The sequence below is a fragment of the Odocoileus virginianus genome, chromosome 9 (genome assembly GCF_023699985.2).
Source record: "Odocoileus virginianus isolate 20LAN1187 ecotype Illinois chromosome 9, Ovbor_1.2, whole genome shotgun sequence".
Classification (NCBI taxonomy): domain Eukaryota; kingdom Metazoa; phylum Chordata; class Mammalia; order Artiodactyla; family Cervidae; genus Odocoileus; species Odocoileus virginianus.
Genome location: NC_069682.1, coordinates 11,509,131 through 11,535,644, shown reverse-complemented (window position 1 = coordinate 11,535,644; position 26,514 = coordinate 11,509,131). Strand labels below are relative to the sequence as shown.

Below are 26,514 nucleotides of genomic sequence, written 5' to 3'. Positions count from 1 at the left end.
AAAAAACAGAAGGAAAAGCAATAAGGGACCTGAGGACATAGGAAGGGAATGATGTAGGATGTGGGGTCGGTGATCTAGGAAGAGGGGTCTGTCTTCTGATACTTGCAGTGGCTCCTGACTCATGGTAAGACTTCCATAAGCCTTTGTTGAATGAGTAAATGAATGAATGAATCAGATCATCTAAACTGAAAGATCTTCATAGAGCATTTTTGAATAGGGGAGTTTGTGCAGCCACCAGTCCCATTAACCTTAGCTGCTGATGTGATTAATGTGACTTTTTCCAGAAGTCTTTGGCCTGAAAAACTCAACGCTGAACACCTGAAGAAGAAAAAAAAAAAAAAAAACCCCATTGGCAAAGCTTTCTTTTCACAGTGAGAGACTCCCAGTAACCTTGCCAATATCCCGGGGCCCAATACCTTTCTGACTTTGCAGTAACTCCCGAGCCAAACAAATTGCCAAAGAGTTATAAGCTTCTTATTAGTTGGATGGGTTCCTGCAGTTGTTCTGCTGGCTTCACTTTCCCCGCACACATGTTGGTGAGTTGCATGGGTAATTCGTGTGCCTGCAAGTCTGCTCTGCGACAGAGGAGCGCTGGCATTTCTGGGTGAGCATCTGCTCTGTGATCTATGATCTACGATCTCCACTCCCTCCCGCCTTTGCTTTGAACTGAAGTGCTGTGTGAAGCAACCCCACTACCCACCACCGAGCAAGCCGAGACCTGAGCCTCGAAGAGTGTTACAACACTCGCATGTTACCCCAGGCCAGCCAGTCACACCAGTATTCAAACTGCGGTGTGATGACAGTCACCGTGAACGGAAGGAGATGACCGTGGTGGCCAGGGTTGGGCTAGACACTGGGAATCACAGAGGCTTTGAAGAGGAGAGGTACTGGGGAGCCCCGTGAAAACCTAAAATAGAGAATTAACATTTGCTTGTATACAGCAGACACTAAACTAGAGAGCTGGCAGAGAAACAGTACTTGTCACCCAGGCCAAGAGCAACTGGATCCTTTGGGGTAATTTATTTATGACTACTGTATACCACCTAGTAGCCAAAACTTTACTCATTTTATGGACAGGATCTCTATTAGGGTAAAAGCCCACTTTAGAAGTGAAACTGTCCTTCTCACTTAACAGCCTTAATTCACAAGTTCATGCCCAATCCTCTATCTCTTTTTGTTGTTGTTCAGTCGCCAAGTCCTGTCCGACTCTTTGCCAGACCCTAGACTGCAGCACACCAGGCTTCCCCATCCTTCACTGTCTCTCAAGAGTTTGCTCAAACTCATATCCACTGAGTCAGTGATGCTGTCTCATTTTGAGTTGAGCAAAAGTTTCCTACCGTACCACCTTCTGTTTTTGTATGGATTTCTATAGGATACGAGATGGGGGTGATAATTTCATGATACAATGTGAAATGAGAATGTTCTGTCAAAATTTAATCAATGAAAACTCCTTGAAAGGAATGGTAAGTTGAGGTTTCTGCTTTGTTTTCCTTTGAAAAGCGTGCAAGTCTACAGTACACTGGTTCCGCTCTTCTCCTGGAGGAGACACAGTTTGGGACGAGGGAAAGTTGATTTCCGTACACTATTCCTATTGATGTAAGCCTCCTCCCCAGGGTTAGAAGAGACAATCATTTTATTAACTACAGTCAAGCAGTTACGGGGGCCTTCCTGGTGGCTCAGATGGTCAAGCATCTGCCTGCAATGCAGGAGACCCAGGTTTGATCCCTGGGTCAGGAAAGGTCCCCTAGAGAAGGAAATGGCAACCCACTCCAGTACTCTTGCCTGGAAAACTCCATGGACAGAGGAGCCTGGTAGGCTACAGTCCATGGGGTCATAAAGAGTTGGAGACAACTGAGCAACTTCACTTTCACTTTTTTCAAGCCGGTATGGAGAAAATCTGAGCCCACTGGATATCCGGAATTCCGTCTTTCCTCCCTGTGGCGTTCTCTCATTTAACCTAGAGTTTTTCACTTAGACATACAAACAAGACCTTTCAGAGGGATGCGCTGAGGAGTGGACAGGCAGAAGAGGAGGAGAGAAAGGGGAGGGACAACGCCTCTGCACGAAGTGTGAACAAGCTAGCAAATTCCACACCCAGGTCTCCGATACACAGGACCTGGATCTGAAACAGAAAATGACCTCACAGTGAAATGGAACGTGCTCATGACCCAAGTGCTTCCTGAAAACTTTTCCCTCCTTGTCCTAAAAAGCAGTATCACATGGTGAAAAAGGACAGTTCCTTGACAACGGCCATCTCTCACCTATGCCCTTATTTCAGCAGCTTCAAGAGGACAAAGAGGGACTTTCCTGGTGGTCCAGTGTTTAAGACTCCACACTTCCATTGCAGGGTGCCCAGGTTCAATCCATGGTTTGGAACTAAGATCCCACATGTCTCAGGGCCAAAAAGATGATGATGACCAAGAGACATGCATGACTTCCTTGGAGTCTAATCATAGCAGAGAGGACTTTCCCAGTTCAGTCTTTTTCTAATCCCTTGTAATCACTTTATTAGCCAAATAAATCTGCCACCCAGGGTTTTCTAGAGGCTTCATGACTTATACTTCCACATCAAGAAATAGATCTTGATAAACCAATATTATTTACTGTGTACTAGACATTGGGCTTCCCAAGTGGCGCTAGTGGTAAAGAACCCGCCTGACTCAAGGTAGGAAATGATAAGAGAAGCGGGTTCCATCCCTGGGTTGGGAAGATCCCCTGGAGGAGGGCACAGCAACCCACTTCAGTATTCTTGCCTGGAGAATTCTATGGACAGAGGAGCCTCCGTGGGCTACAGTCTATGGGGTCGCAAAGAGTCAGATACAACTAACACACCCACACTGAAGAAAATCATTGAAGAATTTTCAGAAAGTAGAGATGATTTAATCCATCAGTGTTACTCTAGATTTAAAAGCAGGAGAGGGCTTCCCAGTGGTTCAGTGGTAAAGTATCTGCCTGCCAATGCAGGAGACCCAAGAGATATGGGTTCAATCCCTGGGTCGGGAAGATCCTCTGGAGGAGGAAATGGCAACCCACTTCAGTATTCTTGCCTGAGAAACATGGACAGAGGAGCCTAGCAGGCTACAGTCCTGGGTCACAAAAGAGTCAGATGCAACTGAGTGACTGAGCAACAATAAAAGCCCAGAGGCAGATAAGGTTTGGTCTAATTCCTACTTGCTCTTCTTTAAGAAAATCATCTCCTTGTTATACACCAGTTTGCCCATATGAGAATAAACTTGAATACAGAATTTCACTTCTTAAAGTGATGCAGAGAAAACTCCAGTTGGAAATGATTAAGCAACGGATGAAATACTAAGTATCTTATTTATTCTCAGCATTACTGTGATCAGAAAGCAAATCTGTGGTTTCCTTTGGAGTGGAAAGGGAAATGAACTCTGAAAATGAGGTAAAAGTTCCAAAGTCATGTAATATGCTGACACCAGAGGAAACTGGGTGAAGGTTAGACCAGAACCCTGCATTATCCATTCACCTTTTCCCTAAACTTAAAACATTTTCACAATAATAATGTATTAAAAAAAAGGAATGGGGTGGATCGGGGAGACGAGAAGACTAAACTCAGAGCTGCAGATGCATCAAGTAGCTTGTTCATAAATTCTGGTCTTAAATGGCTGATAAAAACCAGAGGAAGCCCCACCTGAGATGTGCAGAGGACCCATCCTTTTGGTAACATAGATCACCCATCTCTAGATTGTTCTGATCTCTAGAGAACAGAATCCTCAACACTTTTGCTGGGCAAAGAAGACCACAGTCATTTTGCACCTAGCAGCCAGTCTCCACCCTCTGCAAGGTATCATTTTATTCAGATGTTTTCCTGAGCTTTTTCTTTTCATGTATATACAGTGCTTTGACAAATCACTTCTTCCTTCAACAAACACAGCTTGGGTGTGGAATCAAGTCCCAGAAGTTACAGTGAACAAAGATACACAGTATTTATTAATCTCCTGAGTGTATGTGCATGTATTTTAACCTGTTATTTAAATTGTAAGGCTTTCTGGGGAGATGAAAAAGAAAAAAAGACTAAAAGAGGGAAAGGCAGTGATATCAGTTCTATGCAAACAAAGTTAATGTGGTTAGTGCACGCCAAGATTAAATGTGATCAAGTGCTTCTGTACAAGGGGAAAAGCCCAGACTGAAAAATAGAAAACTGCCTCTGTCCTTCTTTGCCAGCTTTCTTAAAATAACTACCATTGTGTTGGATTAAAAGGCATTTGCTGAAGATTTGGTGAAGAATTAAGCGTATTTGTTATTCTTTCAAAACAGAAACAAGAATAAAAGGAAAGCTGTTAGCCAACATTCTCTTAGAAGATAAAGCTTTCAAGATAGCAGAGTATCTGGGTCAGTGGGGAACCTCTGCAAATGTTCTCTTGACTGGCAGCTCTTCAGACTTTCAGCTGCACACTTGACACTTCCTCCCTCACCCCCAGTCCAGAGGCTTGGCAGTCTTGATCACTGAGAAGTGGTCTGTTCAAGTGTCCTGTGGATGAGTGGTATCAACCCTGCCCAATGGTTAAACCCTCATCTTGCCAGTACAGAACCTGGGGACCAGAGAGAAAAAAAGTCACATTTGACAAGCAGAGAGAAAGGAACTCCAGAATGTCATAGGCACTCTTAATAGCTTTGCTGCTATGTCTGATGGCTCTTCTTCCATGCTTCCATGACAAAAGAAAATACAATTCCAGGGTATTTTCCTAGAGATGAGCCCCAGTCCAGACACCCAACATAGGTATGGAAAAAGCAGCCTGTTCTGGAACAAGCCAGAGGTTCTGCAGTCAGGGGAGCCCTGGGAAAACAGCTCCGACAATACCCAGAACGTGGGTTTGGCCTGGAGCCCTCGACAGCGCCCCCTTGAGATGAAATAAGGAGGGAGGGCAGCGTAGACACAGCTACAATTTGGGGGTTCATTCTGCCCCACGACTGGGATTCATGAAGACTGGGAGCGCTTTCCTCAAATATCAGCAACACAACGCAGCACCAAGAATCTCTGTGCTTTCAACTGACTCTTTGTCTCAAAGACAATCCTAGTGTGGACATCACTCTTGAACAGTGGTTCTCCAGTGAGGTGACTTCCCCCCACCCCCCACCCCAGAGGACACGCGCCAATGTCAACAAACATTTCTGGCTGTCACATCAGCTACTGCCATCTCACGGATAAATTCCTATGGCGCACAGACCACCCTCCACAACCAGGAATGACCTGGACCGAAGGGCAATTTTTCTGAGGTTGAGAAACTCTGCCCTAAAGGATGGAATGAAAATTAGTTTCTACTTTTTTTTTCCCATAAAAAATGCTTTTGGTAAGTTTTTAAAACTCTACAAGAGAGCATCCCAGGGTTTACACTTTTCTATTTCTGTTATCCTATCATATACACCAAGATTTTCACAAGCTGCTCAAACAAAACGACTAGGAAACAATCTCTGGTGGCAGGAAAAAGATATTCTGAATATATAGCACAACTTGTTTCTCTGCATAAGCTTCTCAGTGGGCCCAGCAAACATACTGGATGCCTATCACATTCAGGCCACTGCTGGTTACAATAGGCATGCATGGACACTCAGTCGTGCCCGACTCTGCAACCCCACAGACTGTAGCCCGCCAGGCTCCTCTGTCCAGCGGATTTCCCAGGCAAGAATACTGGAATGGGTCGCCATTTCTTTCTCCAGGGGTCTTCCTGACTCGGGGATTGAACCCTCATCTCCCTCATCAGCAGGCAGATTCTTTACTACTGAGCCACTTGGGAAGCTCTTTCAATAGGTATGACAGGTAAAGAGGTATCAGAAGCAATTAGAATCAAAATAGAAGGAGGAACATACTTGTGGAAGATTAAACTACAATATAGAAAGCATTAATAAGAAAACCTAATAAAGCATATATCTAGCTAAGTATTAAAATTAGAAGTTTATATTGATGTTCTATGTAACTATGTTAAGGAAATTAAAACTTTAATGACAAGTAATAAATTTAATACCTGCTAACTAATTTGCTTTGGGGGTGGATTATTAAACCAGTGAATGCCTATCAGCATTATTTTTAACTTTCAAATTTTATAAATGAGATTATTTTTTCAACACCATTAGAAGGCCATTAAGAGACTGAATTGGCCCAGCAATACTTAAAAACAAAGTACTTATTCTAGAGCAAGACTCGGAAAAAGAACTGACCAAGCTTAGGCTAAATTGGCATACATCATTCTTCATGAAATCAAAGATTGGCAGTTACACAAGAAAGAAGCATAGAATTAGGTAACAAAAGGGAAATCTTTTAAAGTAAACACACAAAACCCTCTTTTTAGCTTCATTTTGGTCAAAAAATGAAAAAGGAAACTTTGGATCCCCTGAATTTAAAATAGTGAGAGAAGTCAGAAATAAAAATAAGAGGAGAAAATCCATTTGAGTGAAAAAGAATTTCCCATGGCCTAAGAAATGTACTGAACATACTAAACACTCAGCTAGAATAGAACTTAGCAATTTACACCTGACTCTTTTCCTTCTGGTGTTATTAAATCTAGATCCTATAGTGACTCTGGGCTTCCAAGGTGGATCAGCAGGTAAAGAATCAGCCTGCCACACAGGAGATCTGGGTTTGATCTCTGGGCTGGGAAGACTCCCTGGAGGAGGGCCTGGCAACCCACTCCAGTATTCTTGCCTAGAGAATCCCAGGGACTACAATCCACAGCGTCGCAAAAAGTCGGGCACAACTGAAATGACCGAGCACACACAAGCACATAAGGACTCTGCGATCAGAAGCAAGAACTTTAAAGCAGATGGAGCCTCCAGTCAGGCAGAATGGAGCTGCTCCCTCTCTTGGCAAAACCTCTGAGCCAGCAAAGATAAGCCCGGCTGCCCCACAGAGGCGCCACTTCAGATTTGACGTTGGAGGACAGGATCGAGGAGTTGGCTTGTGACTCCCCACTTGTCCCAACACTCAGCGGTTGAGTGAAAGATCATCACTCAACCAAGTTCATCACAAGATCATCACATCCAAGTTCTAGGAGCTACACAACCACATTGGACTAACAAAAGGGATTTTGGGTCTATCATTCATGTTTCCCCATCCATCAGGCAGAAGAGGAATAAAAGCTTGACAACTCTGGGGGCAGTTAAGTCCTGAGTCTGAAGTTAGCACCCCTTTTTTTGCTTCTTAAATTGTCTACAGTTGGTTCAAGTTGGGAGGGAGGTTCAAGTTATACTGCATCTCCACCAAATCGGCATCTCACACATTCATGTCAGCATCTCACTGCTGTCTGGAACAACGTTCCTTCTTGTTTGCATGCTTATACTTCACTTGAAATCTAGAAAGCCATGACCTGGCATGACAACCAATGCTTTGAGTAGCTGCACTGTTTATACTCCTGTCTGGTCAATTTGATAGCCACCGCTGCTTGCTTCTACAAAATCTTTCATCAGTTGCAAGGGACACAAGTCAAGGCCTTAATAAAAAGACTTTTAACTACTTAACGTTCCACTTACCAAAATTTTACATCTTTCAGATCAGTTCATCAGCTGAGAAGAGAAAAAAATGCTTTGACCCACATAGAGAATCAGATATATAAATCTTGATCTCCTAAACTTGAACCTCTCACCCTCAAAACCAACCAGCTAGAAACTTCAGACAACTATTACTCCTTCGTTAAGACACATGCATACCCTCAGATTCCTTGGAGCATGTGGAAATGTGTTGACTGGAAGGCACACTGCATTTTAGCCTTTGAAGGATGCTTAATGGTCCTACCATCAATTCTGTAATGACCACATAGACAAATTAACACACTTTCATCTACTTAGAAGCACTGAGCCTTAGAAAGGAAGCCATTTACAAAGCTGTTGAATGTCACCCTCCATGGAATACGTGAATTCTCATCATAACACCCCAAAGTATTGACCTGAGAATCTGCTGGAGTACCTGTAGGTGATGAGGACTTCAAAGACTTAAATTGGCACCTAATCTGTACACGGACATGACTAGTATTTACTCAGTTATTTCTACCATCAAGCTAAAATAGGTTTTCCTAATAGTTCTTCCTGTTAGTCATAGTTTTAGCCTCTGGATATCCTCAAGGTGTTGGGCTCCAGTGAAAGTTCTCGCAATTCCATCTTCACAGGATGCCACTCCTGTTATCAAGACTTGGCCACTGGGAACAAAGAATATCTTTGGATCCCAGTCCTGAAAAAAGTGAAAGTGTGAGTCGCTCAGTCCTACCTGGAGCAAACTCTTGTTGAGACCTGCAAAGAATGACTCTTCAAAGCAAACCCAGAGTCCCTAACAACTTATAAGCCATAGTTTGTTTAGCGATAAGAACAAAGTTGAGTGACAAGCCACAGCATTTTTAAAAGAGCAAGAAAAAAAAGAGAGACTGATTACATATAATCACATATGTTGAACTCTTTCTAGCCTAGATATAATCTGAATATAATGAGTATTGTTACAAGAGATCAAGATAACAATAATAATAATAATTTTATTTATAAACCATTTTCCAGCCAATGTGCTTCGGGCATTGCATGATCATTTACAATGATTAAAATGCTATTAAAAACACAAGTGAATAAAACACAAGCTCTTCTTCAGATATAAAATGAAGTAATGTTAAGAGAATAAGAGGGTAATCCTAGAAGTACAGAAAAATGACACCAGGTCATGGGAAATATCACGGAATGATCTTGACTTTGTGTTTTTCCACTCTACTTACTCAGGAAAAAAAATCTTTTAAATCCTCTTCACCATGTCTTCTAATGTGTTTATTCCTAAGTACCTCCTTCCCCTTAGTTCCTGTTCTTTATATTAAAATGTCTCTTTCCTTAGGTCAAAATCTAGTTTCTACATCTATTTAATCAAATTTACATAACTAATGGGTTTATTTTTTAAAAATTAAATAAATAAATAAAAACATTAGAGTGATTTAGCCATTTTTTTACAATATTGGCCTTTTTTGTGTGTCCATCACGTATTTTGGCCAGATGACCAATGCCATTTAAAAATGAAACATGGTCAGTGACTTAAGAGCAAAGCCTACATGACTATAATTTCCAACATTTTAGCCACATGATGCTCTTTCATTCTGAGTTTTGCAATAACCACTAACTCCCTCCTCCCTTCAAAGAAGATGAGGATGGTGTGAAAGCACTGTTGGTGACCTACACCACAACCGTTTCCTCCCTCTCCCCACTTTCCTTCTTGCCAAAAGAACACTATTTTTGCCCAAGTATCAGGGGGTCATATGGAAAGTGGGCCCCTCCCCAAGTCCAGGGAAAAAATGTGAGCTCTAAGAGTTCAATGACCTCTTTGCCAGCAGCAAGCTTGGTGCCAACTATGCCCATGCAGCTCTGGTCAAAAGGACACAACAGAAAGCCTGATTGGAGCATCCCAAGAAAGGTTGTCCTCCCTGCATGCCTCAGACTATGTAGATGTGATCTTTACAACCAGAGCACTATTGTGGGGCCGCAAGATGCAAAACCAAAAGACCAAGATAGCACAGTGGAGGGGAAAAATGGAAAGACACTTGTCCCTGAGGAATTTATGAAACCAAAGCTGCACCCACCCTACATTGCGTTTTTTCTTATATAAGATAATCTTTCCTCTTTGTCTGTGTGTGTGTTTGTGTGTGTATGCTAAATTGCTTCAGTCATGTCCGACTCTTTGCTACTCTAAGGACTTGTTTAAATCCATTTAATTGAGCATTCTCAGCACCCAAAGCTAAATAGCTTAACCAACTCAAAAGGCATCTCTTTTTATATAATTGAAATAAATTACATACTTCAGGGACTCATAATTTTAGGAGACACTATCATACAACTGAAAGCTCCTGGAATCTTTTAAAAACAATTTGAATATCACACAGCTAAAATATCTGGGCTGGAAGAAGCACAAGCTGGAATCAAGATTGCCAGGGAGAAATATCAATAACCTCAGATATGCAGATGACACCACCCTTATAGCAGAAAGTGAAGAGGAACTAAAAAGCCTCTTGATGAAAGTGAAAGAGGAGAGTGAAAAAGTTGGCTTAAAGCTTAACATTCAGAAAACTAAGATCATGGCATCTGGTCTCATCACCTCATGGGAAATAGATGGGGAGACAGTGGAAACAGTGTCAGACTTTATTTTGGGGGGCTCCAAAATCACTGCAGATGGTGACTGCAGCCATGAAATTAAAAGACGCTTACTTCTTGGAAGGAAAGTTATGACCAACCTAGATAGCATATTAAAAAGCAGACATTACTTTGCCAACAAAGGTCCGTCTGGTCAAGGCTATGGTTCTTCCAGTGGTCACGTATGGACGTGAGAGTTGGACTGTGAAGAAAGCTGAGTGCCGAAAAATTGATGCTTTTGAACTGTGGTGTTGGAGAAGATTCTTGAGAGTCCCTTGGACTGCAAGGAGATCCAACCAGGCCATCCTGAAGGAGATCAGTCCTGGGTGTTCATTGGAAGGACTGATGCTGAAGCTGAAACTCCAGTACTTTGGCCGCCTCATGCGAAGAGCTGACTTATTGGAAAAGACCCTGATGCTGGGAGGGACTAGAGCAGGAGGAGAAGGGGACAACAGAGGATGAGATGGCTGGATGGCATCACCGACTCGATGGGCATGAATAAACTTGAATAAACTCTGGAAGTTGGTGATGGACAGAGAGGCCTGGAGTGCTGTGATTCATGGGGTCACAAAGAGTTGGACACAACTGAGTGACTGAACAGAACTGAACTGAACATATGTATGCTGTAAGGTAGGTATTAATCTAACAAGCATATTAACATACATTGTATTTTTTAATTCCTATAATTCCATGTCATATAGGTATCATTTCTTTTTACAGATAGGAAGAATCAGAGAGGCCAAGTAATCTGCTGAAGATCACACAATTTGAAAGGGTTAGAGCCGGAATTCAGAGTCAGATTTTCTGAGTCAAAGTCCAAATCGCTTTCCACGACATTTTCTGCTAGGTTGACTGGATTCTCATGTTCCTAGACTGACTCTGGACAATGATCTTAACCAACTTTAGGTTACCATTGACTGACTGTCAAGTCATATCAGAACTTTGGTTGAAATATTCTACTTATGTGAAGTGGTTTTTTTTTTTTTTTAATCTTTGATGAACTTCAGGATCCTGTAAGAATTTGGGTTCAACTTCTACTGACAAAAGCTAAAAACACATTGCCCACAGTTGATACACTTTTCACTAACCAATAAAATTAAAAAGGCAACTAAAGGAGATGCCAAGGGTCAAGACATACAGATCCATGCTCTTGTGAACCTTATGTGATTCTAAGGTGAGTGGACAGCAAACAAGTAAGGAGGTAAATAAAAAATGGTTTTGATTAAGAAAACAAAACAGGAGAAAACACTGTAAATCAACTATACTTCAGTTTAAAAAAAGAGAGAGAAGGAAGTAAAGAAGAAAAGAAAGAAAGGGAAAAAAAAACAGAAGAAAGAAGGACTAACCTTAGATAAGGTGATTGGGAAAGACCTCTTACTTCAAAAGCTGACGTTTGAACTGTTACGTTCACGAAATAGGTGACTTTGAAGATATGGGAGAAAATATTTGGCTCAGAGGGAACAAGAAGGGCAAAAGACCTAAAGCATCAATAAGAGGCTCATCTTCCAGGGTGAGCGTTGACGCCACTAATCCAACCTGCTCTATCCAGTTGCTCCTCAACCTCTCCACTAGATCTATAAGATATGTTTTTTTAACTCATTAGATTTTTTTAAACTCATTTTATTTAGTTATTTATTCGGCTGTGTGGGATCTCAGTTACAGTACACAGGATCCTTGTTGCATCCTAAGGAATCTTTCCTTTTGGCACACAGACTCTCTAGTTGCACCAAACGGGTTTAGTTAACTCCACAGCATGCGGGATTTTAGTTCCCCAAATAGGGATCAAACCTACACCCCCTGAACTGCAAGGCAAAGTCTTAAACCACTGGGCCACCAAGCAAGTCCCTGTCTAAGGTATTTCAAACGTCACGCGTCAAAACCTGAACCCCTCCCCTCCACACCGGATTCTGACATCTTCTCCTCTGCGGTCATCTCTCTCCCAGATCTCAGCAACTCCATGCTTGCTCAGGTCAAAGCCCTGGAAGTCATCTTTGATGCCTCTTTCTCCCACTTACCTCCTGTGATCAGTCCAGACCTGTTCTCACCTCCTCCAGGGCTGCCACCCAGCGCAAACAACTGCGTTATCTGTAACCCAGACTATTACAAAGGGCTGGGAGGAGGATACAGCCAGTTCTGCATGTAGGGTACAAAATTTAAAGAAGTACTTCGTCTCGGGGTCGTTTGCCTGTTAATGGACGGAGTAAGAGAGAAAAGCAGATGTTGAGGAGATTAGTATCCTAGTCCAGGTAATGTGTGATGTACTTGGACTGTGCGCCAAGTGGCTTCATTCGTGTCTGACTCTGTGCTATGGACTGCAGCTTGCCAAGCTACTCTGTCCAAAGGGATTCTCCGGGCAAGAATACTGGAGTGGGTTGCCAGGACCTCCTCCAGGGGATCTTCCTGCTTCAGGGATCAAACCTGCATCTCTTACTTTTCCTGCATTGGCAGGCCGGTTCTTTACCACTAGCGCCACCTGGGAAGCCCATGCTTGGATTTTTTAAAAGATGGATATTTAAAAAATTGAGCCAACAGAATTGCTGGTGAATTATAGGTAGAAATTGCCTCAAAGGGAGGAAGGCTGATGCGGTGGGAAATGATAGAAGGTTTGTGGGAGACTGGGTTAAACAAGTTTTCAATGAAGATGGAACAGAAAGATCTATTTTTGTAAATGTTAAGATGTTTATTTGAATATTCACTGGAATGACTGAAGCTGAAGCCCCAGTATTTTGATCACCTGACATGCAGAGACGACTCACTGGAAAAGTCCCTGATGCTGGGAAAGATCAAGGGCAGACGGAGAAGAGGGCGTCAGAGGATGCGACGGCTGGATGGCATCACTGAGGCAAGGAACATGAACTTGAGCAAATTCCCGGAGATGGTGAGGGATACGGAGGTCAGACATGCTGCAGTCCATGGGGTCACAAATGGTTAGGCACGACTGAGTGACTGAATAACAATGAGATGTTTACTAGATATCCAGGTGGCGATGTAAAAGAGCAGTTCAAGAAGCATCGGAAACAGGAAAGAGACCAAACTGGAGGCAAAAAGTCATGAGTCCTCAGCACAAGGAAGCCGTGAGCCTGGGCGCGTTCACCCAGGGACACGACACATGGCGAAGAGAAATGCCGACACCCAGCAGTGAAGGTGTAAACAAACAACTGACCTGGGAGACTTCCTTCACAGAGGCGGTTTCCCACTCTCTGAAACCTTTGGATTCTGCCTATTTCCAGAAATCCACATTTCTCTGGCCTCTTTCTATATATTTGCAGTCATTTTTAATTCCCTTCCTTGATGATTATTTCCTCTAGTACATTCACTAATCCTCAGCCTTGGCTTTCTAGACCTAAAACCATTCTCCAAAGTCTTTAAACTCAGACAATTTGTCAGTAACTTCATTGTGACATATATATGAAAATAATTATGTAAATTGAAAGAGGATTTATTTGCTAAACTCAAAATTATTTTTTATCTCCTTTTCTTTCTGACAGAAAACAATGGTACTTGTGCAGTGAGAGACAAGGAAAATCACCACCAGTTTACCCTTTTAAAATTATTCTGGGTGCTTGATGATTCACTGGCACACACAGGCTCTCTTTTTTAATTGAAGCATAGTTGATTTACAACGTTGTAAATTTCAAGTGTACAGCAAAGTGATTCAATTATATATATACATAATTATATATATTATATATATTCTTTTTTCAGATTCTTTTTTATTATAGATTATTACAAGGTACTGAATAGAGTTCCCCATGCTCTAGAGTAGGACCTTGTTGTTCATCTAGTTTATATACAATAGTGTGTACTGTTAATCCCAAACTCCTAATTTAGCCTTCCTCTCCCTTCGCCTTTGGTAACCATAAGATTATTTTGCAAATAAGTTCATTTGTATCGTTTTTTGAGTTTTCACAAATAAGTGATATTATATGATATTTATCTTTGCATTTTAACTTCACATCACAGAAGTGGCCCCAAATCCTATCCCTAGAACAGCCAAGCAGCATTTTGGTGACCTCTGAGTAGTTTATTTCTACAAAACAGAAACAGACTCACAGACGCAGAGAACACAGCTGTGGTTACGAAGAGGGAGGTGAGGAGGGGGAAGGCTGGACTGGGAGTTTGGATTAGCAGATGCAAACTACTGTATCAATATACAGGATGGAAAAACAACAAGGTCTTACTGTATATAGTACAGGGAACTATACTCAACAGCCTATAATCGAAAAGAATATGAAAAAGAATGTATATATGTATAACTGAATCACTTTGCTGTATAGCAGATGTTAACTGTAAATCAATTGCATTTCAATAAAATTAATTTTAAAAAAGGAAAACAAAAGAAGATGGAGGAGGAGGTGAAGGTGAGTGACTCCCAGGGGAAGGTGGACATGTTAACTCACTTTATTTATCCATTAACTGTATCTCAGACAACCTACATGTGCCCAGAGGAAGCCTAGAACTCTGCCCAATTTCTAACCCCTGAGCCCACACGCTGTCTCCTCCGGAACTGTCACAAGCCCTCGGGGTCATCCACAGATCCCTCTCCAGTGGCGTGGCTCCTCCAGCCAACAGCAGGTCACCGGCTCCTAAAGGGTCTTTCCACTGTTTGTTTTCTCTCGCCCTTATCACAGAGGTGGATGGTATTAGATATGTTTCTTTTTAGCAAGTATGAGGTAAGCAGAGGTCAACTCAGTGTCAAACAGAGATGTAGAAAAGCAGATATCGTTACAGTGCAAACCCGCCAGCCCGAAGTACAAACAAAAGAATTCTTTCAGCGACACTTCAAAACCAATTGAAACCATAGTGAGGCTCTGGGGGCCACTTTCTAGACAGAAGTCAAGCCAAAACCTTCAGGCTCAAGGGTTCTCCTGTCCTGAGCTGATAGAGGGAGACAGACATGTCCCTTCCTTTTCTCCAGCTCAGACCCCGGGATGGGGGCCAGCCTGGTGCCTGTTTTAGCAGGCAATTCAAAGGGACAGAGACTGCAAACAAAACCAAGAAAACCCTATGGTGTACCGCCTGCAATCCTTCAGTGTTCAGCCTATGCCAGCCCCTAAGGTGGGACAAAGACAGTCCACGTCCTCAGAGCTGCCATCCACTCAAGCCAAGAGGAGAACGCAAGAAGAGAGGATGTCACTCTGCACGGATCACCTCACCTCTGAGCCCCAGGACAGCAGTTACCTTACCTTTCTTTTCGTCAACATTCAAACTTCCAGGGTTTTGCAGAGAGTAAGAACTCAGTAGCTCCTTGGGGATCAAATTCCCTGTCTTTTAAATCTCAGGATCTAATGTCTTAGTATTTTCTTCCTCAACTCTTTTTTTTTTAAAACAGATTTTCTTTTGACATGGACCATTTTTAAAGTCTTTATCGAATTCGTTAGAATGCTACTCCTGTTTTACGTTTTGGATTTTTGACTGTGAAGCATGTAGGATCTTAAGCTCCCTGACCAGGGATCAAACCCACAGCCACTGCATTGGAAGGTGAAGTCTTAGCTACTGGACCACCAGGAAAGTCCCTATATTTTCAAGTTACAGTTAAGGATGCCCCTAGATCCAAAAGAATCTCTCACTCTTTTCTCATTTACTTTCCATCCATTTAATTTTGGTTAAACCTAATCTTACTAGTTCTTCTCCTTTTCTGTTTTCTATTTTTTCTCAAGCCCTGAGTCTTTTTAAGAATACTTTTCCCCCAGCTCGAGCCCACAACGTGCTCTTTTTCTTCCTCCTGCACACCCACTGCCTTTTTCGCTAGTGATTCCTCCTCCCCTGTCATATATTTTGTTATCACCCCCACCAATTGTTGTCAGCCTCATGCTTCTCTACCTCTGCAAGGTGACCCATGAAGAAATCAAATCATCCATCAGTCTTTGAGTCATAACATGATAAAAGGTGCTATATGAGCTACTCTGAGAAACAATATAATCCAACCATCGCTCAAGGGCTGTTTCCAGTCTGTCGCAAGTTTTTACTGGTTTGCAACACTTTACCACCAAAAGCACTCATGCCCTATCCTCTAAGAATTTAATAAACTCAATGTTGGCAGACTGAATTACAGCCTCAGAGTGAATAATACAATTTATTTGTCATTTCACTGTTATAATAAATGGATGAGAACACGTAACCAAAATTATTATTAATTATTTCATAAGCACACTCTATAAAGCTTAAATACATTGTAGAAATTTTAGGTACTTTACTGTTAAGAGTTGAGTAGTCCTGGTTCCACGATAAAGCATTATCTAGCTCTGCAACTTCGGCTCATCATTTAATGTCCTGGGTCTTAGGTTTGTGCTCAGTCACTCAATCATGTCTGACTCTTTGTGACCTGGACTGTAGCCCGCCAGGATCCCCTGTCCCTGGGGTTTTCCAGGCAAGAATACTGGAGTGGGTTGCCATTTCCTCCTCCAAGAGATTTTCCCCACCCAGGGATAGAACCTGAGTCTTCTGCATCTCCTACACTGGTAGGCAGATTCTTCACCACTGAGCCACCTGGGAAGCCTTGGGCCTTAGGTAGTAAATGCAAAAAAAAAAAAAAACAAACCTCAGGATGAGAGTATTTTCACCTGAGACTCCTATCTACCTATCTTTCTAATTTGGTCTTAAGTGAAACCACTTCCAAGATAAAAGCATCAATCTGATAAGTCAACAGCAAACCCAGCCCATTACATTGCCCTGAACGTTAATTATTAATAGATTAAGTGAAACCCACTATCTCTCATTATTTTCCTGAAGGTTCAACACACTAAGAAATGTAAAAGCACTTTGAAAAATTATACGGCAATATGCAAATGTAATGGATTATTTTTTAAAGATTTTTTTGAGGTCACCATTTTTTAAAAGTCTTCATTGAATTTGTTACAATAATACTTCTGTTCTATGTTTTGATTTTTTGGCCCAGAGGCATGTGGCATCTTAGCTTCCTGACCAGGGATCGAACCCACATCCCCTGCACTGGAAGTCTAAAGTCTAAACCACTGGACCACCAGAGAAGCTCCTCAAATGCAAAGGATTATTATTACAGGACATGAAGTACTCCTTCAATGTGCTGGCTAATTACGTAAAGAACTAAGCAAGGTTCAAACAAAAAGTACCATAGAATTTCAGCAGAGACCAACATGGATCAATGTTGAGGGGAGAACATGGATTCATTTGTATAAAGATCTACTGTGTCATAACAAAGTTTTGCACACTATAGTATCTGCTATACCTCCATCAGATTCAACATTTGTATTCAAGTACCAATTTTTACATAACTATAATAAAAGTATTAGTTACTGTGGGGAAAAAAAATCAATAATGCAGGGGTTTAAGTAACAGAGAGGTTGATGTCTCTCTCATGTTATAACCCAGAGCAGCGGGGAGAACAGGTCTACTGTACCTGGTCATTCATAGACTCAACTTTCTTCTAGATGATGTCTTTGTAATCTTAGAGGAGATTGGCTTCATCTCTAGGATCAAAGCTGGTCATCAGCTTATCAGTGTTCCAGTTCAAAGGAAAACGAGCATGAAAAGCATGTGTACACTATTTTCTGGTTTAAGCCGGAGGTGGTATACATCACTAGGGATTATATTCCACCGGCCAGAATTTAGCTCCATGACTCAACAGATTTTGGTGGAATATCAGCCACCGAACTAGAAGACTTTGTAAAGAATATGGAACTTGAGGCAAGCATTAACAGATATTTAAGATAACAGCAGAAAGTCTAGAAAGACCTGTAACCATAAACGGTCCCTTCTTTGCTTCCTAGGTCCCTTCTTTGCTGCTACCCAATATCCTATTTCTTACCTTAGTCCATGAAATTTTTTCAAACAAATTCTGGAGAAAGAATAAGGGAGCAATGTTCCTCCCTACCCCATAAAATATATATATATATAATATATAAATATATATAATATATGTATAATATAAATAAATATAATATATAAATATTATGTATTTATTTATTCTATTTTTATTTATTTATTATATATTATAAAAATTATATATAAATATATAAAATATAAATATGAGAACAAATAAAATATATAAATATATTTATATACTATATATATATACTATATATATATATTTATATATATATAAAATAAAATAAAATATATATATACTATATATATATATATATATATTTATATATATATACATGTTAGCAGGCACAGTGGTAAAGAATCTGCCTGCCAATGCAGGAGACATTGGAAACTCGGGTTTGATCCCTGGGTTTGGAAGATCCCCTGGAAGAGGAAATTGCAACCCACTCCAATATTCTTGCCTGGAAAATTTCATGGACAGCAGAGCCTAGAGGGCTATAGTCCAGGGGGTCGCAAACAGTTGGAAACAACTGAACACGCACATATGTAATGTAACACACACACACACACACGTATAGTAGACCTTTGAAACAACGTTTAAGACCTTTACAGTGTTTAAAACAATAATGTGCACAACACAACAATTTTCCCTCAGGCATATGAGAATGTGCCTATAAGCAAAATTTACCAATATTACAAGTGTTAATACAGATAAAGATTAATTTATAGGAAAAAAAATGAGCAGCGGTTTTTCACTGTAACAATTTCTAAACAAGGCTCTCTAAACAGTAAATACAATACAGGTGACAAAATCAACACCAATTTTAAAAAAATCAAGAAAGTGAATTTTCAAAATTTTAAAAATGACAGGCAGAGTTGGAAGGGGTACAGCATTAAGTCTAAATATTCTGTAATTAGAGAAGATATCACAGAGGTTGTAATGAGCTAGCTCAGAAGGATCACTTGGCGCTTTCCAGATGGGTAAGAGTAGAAAGGTTTACTTTCAATTTGTCTCTTAAAGTTGGGTAAACCCTCAAGCAAATGTTCATTCACCTCTGGCTCAGCTTAGATTCTCATCCCATTTAGAACTGTCTCTCATAGGCGACCCGTTGGACCCAGTTCTCCACCCAGGGAAATAGAATATTTAACTCAATTACTGCTGTGAAAGTCGGAAATGAGAAATCTCCCTTCTGGCATTAGAAGATGAATACCTGTCAGCTCTCACCTCTCTGGGGCCAAAGAGATCTTCAGATGGAATTTACCCCAGCCACCCATAATGGCTCACTCAATCTGAAGGCTTCTGTTTGTAAATGTAGCCGCCCTTGAAGGAACACAGTCTTCATTTACATGAGCCTGGGCCTGGGCAGCCCTTATTTATGGAACTGCAGGACAAACAAAACATCACACAGCAAAAGAGGAAAAAAAAAAAAAAGGAAATAAAGTTCCTAATAGTATCTCCCAAGATTTGGCCCCATTTTGACAAAGGATGGTGTCCTTGTTTCTACAAGCTTTGGTCTAACACCAGGACTGGGCTGAGATCTTGGGTTTGGATGAAAGATCAAAACTGATAGCATTTGGCTTGTCTGCCTCCAGGGTAGCTTAGAAAAGGGACCTGGTGGGTTATTAAGTTGTTGATATTTTCAATTCTAACTGTGCTATTGACTAAACAAGAAGTAATTACTCCAGCTACTTGGAGCATTGTCCAAAAAAATCACCCAGCTTGGTGGCAGTTCTCAGAGTTAGGGGTGGGGCTTTGAAATCCAGAGGAACACAAGCCATTCTGGAAATTAAAAATCACCCCAGAGAAAATAGCCAGCACTTCACAGAGAGTAATAGCAACAATTTCTAATGATAGAGTAACAATCAAATACTTTGTCTCAAGTCATTCAGCACCAAAAGCTTTGCTCTAGAGCCTCAAAATGATGTAGGCTTCATGTTACAAAGAAGCAAAACATAACCCAGAGAAGAAGTAAATGCCAGAGAAATAAAACATAGCTTGGAAACAATAGGACAGATTTTTCTGACTCTTCCTTGGGGGCTGTAAGTGACTGTGGCCTTAGTTTAAGACCAAGATGTGATTCTGACATAGTCAAGAGTCTGCATAAAGCTGATGGAACACAATATTTAGGATTGGGATGGTCCCAGTAATCCTACGTCACCAATACTCCACCTTACACTTTGCTGTTAAAAAAAAAACTTGGAACCAAGCCCAGGACACAATGCCCTTCCAGAAGCTTTTCCTCTGGGACACACACAGTTGTGTTCCACACCCAGCCCCTCTTTTGGAAGCACCTCTGATCCTAGTCTAGCCCCTCAGCCTCATACTCTTCCCAAATCCAATTTTGGTTCAGAGCTTGCTTTTCCGGCAAAACCCTTGTCTTAACCCTTCTGAACGAAGCAGTCTCCTAACTTGGAATGACAAAAGCTCTTGCCTCATTTTTGAGCTGGTTTTGTTCTTGAGCTGATTGCCTAAAATAAACAGCAGGAGGTCACCTCTGTGCTTCTGCATGTGAACACATTTGTCACCATCAGAACCCCTGACCCATAAGAAACAATGATACCTTTATTACAATAACTATAATGCTTGGTAACATTTTCACCTGAAAGAGGTCTATGTATTTAGTTAGCTTCACTGGCCATCTAAAGACCGCTGCCTCTTCCAATGAAGGGTGCCTCATTTCTATAGTTTAATTTTTATTTCCCTAGGCTGGGTAATAAGTTAGACTGATGTGCAAAAATTGGGTAAGAATTAGATACTTACTTTAGGTATGTTTGGTTTGTAATAAACCAATAATTCTATAAGAAGGAAGGGAAAAATGTGAAAACATATCACACTACCAGATGGTCTTAAAGCATGGTCCCTTGTGTTTCTCAATCTGACAAAATTTTGGTATAAATTGTGGGATTTATATATTACATAGCTATATAACTGGACTTCCTTGGTGGCTCAGCAGTGAAGAATCTGCTTGTTAATGCAGGAGGTTCAATCCCTGGGTCAGGAAGATCCCCTAGAGAAGGAAATGACAACCCCTTCCAGTATTCCTGCCTGGGAAATCCTACGGGCAGAGAAAGCTGGCAGGCTACAGTCTATGGGGTCGCAAAGAGCTGGCCATGACTGACAGACTAAATAACATCAACAATAGCCTATGTAATCAACTCTACTGAAGCTTAGTACAAACTTCTGTAATTACTGGAGGAGAAGGGTTAAAAATCACACTGGTTCATCATTTTCCCAAGTGTGCTACAAGGAACATTAATGAAGCAGAAAGATGGTTTCCATGGACAAATAAGGGGTAAGTAATGGATCAAAGAAAATAAATAGATGTCTTAAGTATTCTTCTCAAAGCCTTTATTATGTGAATATTGCTATAATATCCACCAAGAGGTGGACCAACATCCACGGTCTTCCCACCTTAGCTGCCCATGAATTTCTTTTTCAGGGACTCTCTCACAGGACTAATGCTCTTCAGGTTAATAACAATAATGAACATTGCTGACCACATTTGCATGCTCACTCTGTACCAGGCATGGTGCTAAGCTCATCATATCCCATCTCATTTAACTTTGCAGGGACCCTCAATCACAGGTCTCATGAAATCCTCATCTTACAGAAGAGATGAGCTCAGAGAAGTCAAGCATCAAGTCTAAACTCACACCACTGGCAAGCTGCAGAACCAGAACTCATGTCATTCTGACTCCAGAATTTATCCCCTTGATGCTCTATTGTGCATCTGTCCTCCTGCATCAAATGAGGGAGATAAGTCCCTCCCTTGCTGTTTCCTGCTGGACTTGGATGACCATAACTGCTTTGGGGGAAGAGGGGAAGAGAGAACAGGAAAGAAGTTGGGGGAGGGGGACATGATTTGGCTTAGATTAAAATAAAGTGATCAGATAAGTCATCGCTATTATTTCGAGGGTTTTGAGGGCATGGAGACCCGGACAGGAAAGACCATTCCTTACTGACAGGATGGGCAAGAGAATGGGTTTCTGGTTTTAACAGGTATATACTAAATTCATCTTTTTATTCAACAAGGTGCAAAGGAAAGCAAGAGGCTTGTTTTATTTTTCACAAATATTTCACATTGCCAAGGTGACCGGAGTAACATCCCAGCCACAAAACTAGTACAAACCACAGGCAGCCAAGGGAAACCAACGCAGCTCTAAAGGTGGATTCCAAAACGAAACCAAAAATTTGAAAATTAAACAGGGCGGGGGGGGGTGGGGGGGAGGTGGAGAGGGGGAGCCTGTATCTCATATTAAAAAAGAATGTCCTTTTCTTTCAAAAGTGTTTAACTGCAAATGAAGCACAAGGTTTTTGCTAGTACCTATGTTCCTATAGGGCCAGTTCTTCCACAGTAAGCTCACAAATAAAAAAATGGGGAGTCGAGGGAAAACTGCCTGGTACAATTTAATTGAGTTTCCTGGAGGGACAAGCTGAAACCAACCAACTTTTCCAGACCCTGGGAAGGAATTTGAATCTCGCATGCCCAGTGGGAGCAAGTCTTCATCCGCATTTTAAGATCCCTGGGGTTTCTCGAAAGCTTTGAAAGTTTCTTGGGGAGGCCAGGAACATTCAGAAATTTAAAAACAGGGAGTACTTCCCTGGTCACGTTTTTTTTTTTTCACCTGATTTAAATTCATTCTATGGCTCACCCGAAGTTCAGAATCCCTGGCCCAGAAAATAGAGTTACAATGTCCTTTAAAAGTCAGGGATAGACAAGGAAAGGGGAAACCACCCAAGGCAAAAGCCCCACGGATTCCCTGAGGCCAGACCTCTCCCCCCACCCCGCCAACCCCCCACCCTCACCTTCTCCATCCCACCTCCACCCACCCTTTATGGCCCAGCTGCCCCCCTGGGCAGCCAGGAAAGGCCCAACCACTCCAGGCTCTGAAGGGTCTAACCAGGCAGAGGGTCATTTGTGATACGAGCACAGTTTCTCAAAGGGATTTTCTGCCTGCTGATTTTGTGGTCAGAAGTCCATTTGATTCTCATCACTGCAAGGCCTCCTTTACCAGGACCAGGAAAATGCCAAATGTCTTAGCCATTAACAGTCAGATTTCCCTGGTGGCTCAGATGGTAAAGAATCTGCCTACAGTGCAGGAGACCCAGCTTCCACCCCTGGATTGGGAAGGGAACCGCAACCCACTCCAGTTATTCGGGCCTAGAGAATTCCACGGACAGAGGAGCCCGGCGGGCTGCAGTCCATACGATCACAAAGAGTCAGACACGTCTGAGTGACTAGTGCAACATCAGTCAGGAACAAGAAAAGCTCACCCGAAGGAACTTCCCTGGTGGTCCAGCAGTTAAGACTCTGTGCTTCCACGGCAAAGGGTGTGGGTTCGATCCCTCATTGGGAAAGTAAGATCCCACATGCCCCTAGTGTGTGGTGCTTGGTTGCTCAGTCATGTCCAACTCTTTTGCAACCCCATGGACCATAGTCTGCCAGGCTCCTCAGTCCATGGAATTTTCCAGGCAAGAATATTGGAGTGGGTAGCCATTTCCTTCTCCAACTAACCATCGCTGAATGCCTATCTTGGAAAAGATGCTGTGCTGGGTCCTAGGAGATAGAAAACTAAAAACCCCACAATTTCTTTCACCCTCCTGCAATGGGAGCTCATGATACAGTCAAGGAGGTAGAAGTTGGTAGTGTTGAAAAGAAAAGGCCTTCAGTAGAAACATAGAACCTGGATGCAGAGAAATCACAAAAAGTCTTGTTCAGAAATACTGGGTGTTACAGACCATTTTCTGAAGGTTAGAGAATTTTCCATGCAAACATTCAAGTATAAAGAAAGCCCAATGCTGAAACCCTAAGAAGATTATATCTGTCAAAAATGTATCTATTCTCTCTCTTTTTGGTGTTTCAGACATCTGATCAAAGAGACATGAAGAGATGAGAGAGAGTTCAGTATGAAGACTCTAGAAATGGACTCAAAAACCTTTGGTGACCTTTTCAAATCAAAATCATGATCAGTTTCTGAGAAGTCTCTTGGTCCCATTTCTGAATCCATAAAGTGATAATAAATTATCCCTGGCACCACCCCCTTCTCTACGATGTTGAAAGAATTAATGAGATGGCATCTATAAGATGCTTTGAGTTCACTGAAAGATGTCAAGGAAGCAAAATAAGAAATACTGTTATCACTGCAGCTCTTCTAATCCAGTGAGCTTCAATGGAGTTTAGAAATGTCTCCATTCTCTCTTCACAGCTTTCTCTTCCTAACGTTTAAAGGTTGGCATGACTGATTCACAGAACATGACTGAGAGCAACCAACAAAATGGAAAAGAAAAGCTTCATGCAAATCCTGTGTTTCTGCACAGGAGGTCAAGCGGAGCAAAGAATACAGCCTACTTCCTGTCCCCCCAATAGCTCAGGGCTCCCTTTGGCTGTGTGGCTGTAACTTATCCACACTCAGAAAAAAATAATTCACTTTCCACTCTGAGTCAGAAACTTTTGGTCTCCAAACATACTGACAAAAATGCATCCACTTGAGTCATTTTATGTTTGGGATGTTTTTCCCCTAAGCACACATTTTTTATCTCCTCTGCTCGGCCTCCCTTCAGAAATTATGGACTTTATTTGCATCTCATTGATTTGTATATATTTGTATACTAATCCATTAGAAAAGTGAACTTTTTTCCCCCTTTGCAGACAAGGTATACTGGATCCTCATTAATTTCAAGCTCCTTGGTCCTTTCCCTTGATCCTCATTTTTGGTTTTTAACCTGTATTTGCCTGTTTTTGCTACATTCTTTGACCAGCCTTTCTGTCTGGGGAGATGGAGAAGGATACTGAGACCTTTTGGAGATGCTGCTGATAGGATGACTTTGGGCACCTGGGAGAGGTGGGTTTGCCCTTTGCATTACCTCTGTCCATGTTGCAAATTCACACATTTGACATGGGAGGTGAAAACTGCTCCAAGATGGTTTCACAAGTTAAGAATGTGGAAAATACCCACATCCTACTGCAAACACTGACCAAATGAACTCTTCAACTAAGGCAAGCCATTCAATAACAACAGCAGCAAAAAAAAAAAAAAAAAAAAAGCAAGAAGTCAAATGAAAGGAAACATGCTTAAAGATTTTTGTAAAAAAGCATCACCAACACAATGGACATGAATTTGGGCAAACTTCAGGAGATAGTGGAAGATAAGGAAGCCTGATGTGCTGCAGTCCATGGGGCCTCAAAGAGTCAGACACGACTGAGCAACTGAACAGCAACAATTTCAGTAAAACACTCAAAAGGAATGAAAGCAGCATCCTTTGAGGCAAAGACATGGCTATTCTCACCTTCAGTGGAGCAGTGACTTCTAGTCTCTCCAGCAATAGCCATGACCTCCATTAAACCAAGCATGTACTCTGCAGCCTTCCAACCAAACCGAGAATCATACCAGCTCCAAACAGCAAACGAGACGGCAATGGTAGCTGATCTCATCCCACAGCAGAACTTCAACAGAAAGAAAAAATAATTCAATTTCCCTGAGCCAAATGGTACTTACTATTCAGGGTGTTTATTTATTTGTTTTGTAATCCCTATCTCTCCAGCACAAACTCTCTCAAGCTCAGACTGGTCTGTTCCCAGTTTGCCCATCATTTCCCAGCCCCAGAGAACATGCCTTTGAACCTTTTCCTTCTGCCAGAACTAGGTCAGATATTCTGGGAAGCCTTGGTTGCCCGATCACCCCCACAGGGATTACTTCCTTTTTCTGGAGCATCCTTAGAAGGCATCTCTCACTGGGCACGGAGCATAGGTGGTTCTATTACTATGTTTGCCAGTGCTTCGTCAGTCACTCTATATTGAATTGCTTAGCAGGTGCGGGAACACAAAGCTAAGTAAACACGTACCCTGGCTTGAGCGGTCCCCAGTCTGCTGTGGTAAACAGCTTGGCTTCTCAGAGTCTGTACACTTCTAAGGCAGAGGTCTTTGTGATTCTTTCTATTTTCTTTTCAGCAGCTTCCTGACTGACTCAGGTAAGAAGCACTCAGTGAATAAGGGTTGATTCAGATATGCAACCAAAGAAGACTCTCCCAAAGACTGATGCTTGAAAATGCTTCCTTTTAACTCAAAATTTCTAACACACACCAAAATTTAGCACTCTGAACAGAGCAATACTGCTCCATTCCTTTAGGCGTTTTCTAACTACCATTTACCGGCTCTCTAATTTAGGAATTCTGGAGGGGACTAGAAAGGACAGAGGCAGGGCGGGGGTTGGGGAAGGGGGGTGATGATGTATTTGCATAACAAAATATGTTTCTAGTAAGAAATTCCAGTCCCTCGAAATTAAAAAGAAACCCAAACAAATTTGCAAGGATCAGGGGCAGTGCTTCACCTGCCTCTTACCTCCAGCAAACTCAGTCATTCAGAATGTCTTTAGAAGGTCCCTTTTCTCCCCCGCCCCAACTGGAGGTGACATGAGCTAAGCACAATTATTTACTTCTAACCAAAAAGCACAAGAGAGAGTACGTGGACCACTGCCCCCAAGAGTGTGGAGCAAAAGGCATACATTTTTCGGAGGAGATGGCAGGACTCCGCTGCCTGTCATTCCTTCTGGGGCACTGGAATTCACCTGCAGGACAGTCCCAGACCGCGGCGGGGCTGCCGCGGCCAA

General features: G+C 41.9%; 1 long non-coding RNA gene across 2 annotated transcripts; it reads right to left on the bottom strand.

The window, feature by feature from the left end:
- On the bottom strand, positions 1-26,514 carry LOC139036471 (uncharacterized). Of its 2 annotated transcripts, none has more exons than XR_011489226.1 (3): positions 26,410-26,514; positions 25,196-25,352; positions 1-318 (listed from the first exon to the last, which is right to left on the bottom strand). It is a non-coding gene; the product is annotated as an uncharacterized lncRNA (long non-coding RNA). The 2 variants fall into 2 exon arrangements; XR_011489227.1 differs by lacking the exon at positions 26,410-26,514 and adding an exon at positions 25,751-25,857.